At 33.4% G+C, this 2,598-nt stretch overlaps 1 pseudogene; it reads left to right on the top strand.

Moving 5' to 3' along the window:
* Positions 1-414: 414 nt before the first annotated feature.
* LOC126032776 (uncharacterized) lies at positions 415-536 on the top strand (annotated as a pseudogene).
* Positions 537-2,598: the final 2,062 nt, after the last annotated feature.

Genomic DNA, 2,598 nt, shown 5'->3' on the forward strand with positions numbered 1-2,598 from the left:
TCTTTTATTCTTTCTTTTCTTGTATATCTCTCTTGTTTTCTATTTTCTTTCTTCCTTTATCTCTCACTGTATTTCTCTTTTTGTTTTGTTTTGGGCTGGGGGCCCCCACAAGCAGCGGTACTTCACATTTTACTTCTGGCTCTGTGCTCACTCCTCATAGGCTAGTATCACTCCAGGTGGGCAGGAGGATTTAAGCTAGGTTAAGCTTGTGCAAGACAAGTGCCTTACCCCTGTTCTATTGCACTGGCTCTTTTGCACTTTATTTCTATCTTGAGAAGCTTTACTGCTTTCCTTTCTTCCCTGGAAAAAGGAAGCTGAGTTAATATTTCATTACAGAATACATTTTCTCTTGCCAAATAGTTACTATTTTCTGAGTTCCATTCTACAGCAGGAAAAAATAAATAAGAAATACCAAACCCTCAAAAAACAAAGTTTAACATCGACTGTATAGAAAGAGGAGGTACAGTAAATGCACCCCATATACACCTCAACATAGGCCCTTTGCCTGGTCTGTATTGTGAATTGGGGGGGGAAAACAAAACAAAAAAAACAAACAAAAAACAAACATAAAAAAACAAAGTTAGAGAAAAATCATCTGAGGTTGAAGTGGTTTTCTTTTTAGTGTATTCTGTTTCTTTGGGAATAAATACATTCTGAGGCTTGATCATTTCCTTGGAACTAATTAATCTATCTTCTACACTTTGAGACTGGATTCAAGACAAAATATACAAAATAAAATAAGGGGATTTTGTGGTGATTAAGTAAATTAATGAAGATGAGAGCCATTCTAAAAGCTTGATGAATAGTGTAACCAATATATCTCACTAATAGGGAAATACAAATTAAATTTATAATTCTTACCCAGGCTTTTCATTTTATCAGAGGCCATTTTATTAAATACATAGTTCTATACTTTCAACAACAAAAATCAATAAAGACTGCTGTTTAAATTTCTAATATGTGATGAACCCAACTTAGTACAGCTTTTGTTTATTTAGTTTGTGACATGCCCTTTTCTCAATCCTATGAGGTTGTGATTTAAAGGTTGGAATCTGGTCTTACAAATTTCCTTTTTTTCATTTACTTTTTTCTTCTCTTTTTTAGGTGGCAAGACAATGTCTACTATTGGGGTGAGTATAAATTATCAATAATAAAATAAAAATAATAAATAATAATAATAAAAAAATAAAAAATTCTTATTAGCAAATAGCCACTACCAATTCCATTAGTAATAATTGGTGTAGATAAAGTTCACTCAATATTTTTAAAAATAGGGTACCAGAAGTGGGTGTAATTTATTTTGTGTTATGGAGCCCCAATACCTGAACTTTGGATCTTTAGGTTCAGTTATGATAATTCTAATTAGCTGTAATGATTGTAAATTTTAGAGCCATTTCTTAAGCATGTATTTTTAAAAGTTAAGACAATTTACATGTTTTAAATTTGAAATAATATAATAGGATGCTATGATCTAAAAGCTTAGTTGTAGTTTTTATACATATGTGAGTCATCATATTTTTGATTGTGAAAGCATTAATTTTATTGTCTTGAGATGTTTTTTAGGATTATATAAAGCTTTAATCACAATTATATTCAAGACCAAAACTTAAGGCCTAAATTTTCTCTTATTTTGTCTTTTGGCTCTACTTCCCTTCAGGGCCTCTCCCACAACTTTGACATTCCTGGTGATGAGAGCCAAAAGCAAAATATCCTCCATCCTCTCAGCTTCAAATCTAGTCAACAGCAAAGAACTTTTTCTTTTTTCTTTCTTTTCACCACTATTTGTTACATTTAAACAACATGGTTAAAGGCCAGAGAGATAGCACAGCAGTAGGGCATTTGCTTACCGCTATTAGGATGGACCTGGGTTCAATTCCTGGCATTCCTTATGGTTTTCCAAGTGTGCCAGGAGTGATTTCTGAGCACAGAGCCAGGAGTAACCCCTGTGTGCAGCCTGGTAAAAGCCAAAAACCAAAAATAAAATAAAATAACAAAATAAAATAAACACCATGGTTAAAGGTAGTTCATAATACAGGTTTTTATTTTCCACAGATAAAGTTGTTCATGATTGAATTATAGTCAGACAATGTATAACAACCTTTTACCAGTGCATAAACCCCATAACCAATGTCAACAGTTTTCCTGTCACCTTTCTTAGTGCCCTTTGCTTTCCCATCAACCCTCTCACATCTGCTTCTGGAGCAGGTATTTATTTTACTTCACTCTCTCATTCTTTCTCTCTCTCACTTGCTTTCTCACTCTTGCTCTCTTCCTCTCTCTTTTCTTTTGTGGCATTGTAGTTTGTAGTAGTGCAAATAAAGGGATGCCATGAATGTTCTTTCCATTTTAGACCTGCTCTACTTTAATTGAACTCTCTGCTCTTTGTGGCAAACTACTGACCATGGAATAGTCCTCCTGATTTTGATCTCTATTGTCTCTGGATATCATCTCCACACTGGCTTTTATTTTTCTTATATCCTAGAGAAGAGTGAAATTATTTTATGTTTAACCCCTCTTCCTCTGACTCATTTCACTCAGCTTAGTACTCTTTTTTTAATTAATATCTTTATTTAAACACTTTGATTACAAACATGATTG

This window comes from Suncus etruscus, chromosome 16 (assembly GCF_024139225.1).
Source record: "Suncus etruscus isolate mSunEtr1 chromosome 16, mSunEtr1.pri.cur, whole genome shotgun sequence".
NCBI classification, from domain to species: Eukaryota; Metazoa; Chordata; class Mammalia; order Eulipotyphla; family Soricidae; genus Suncus; species Suncus etruscus.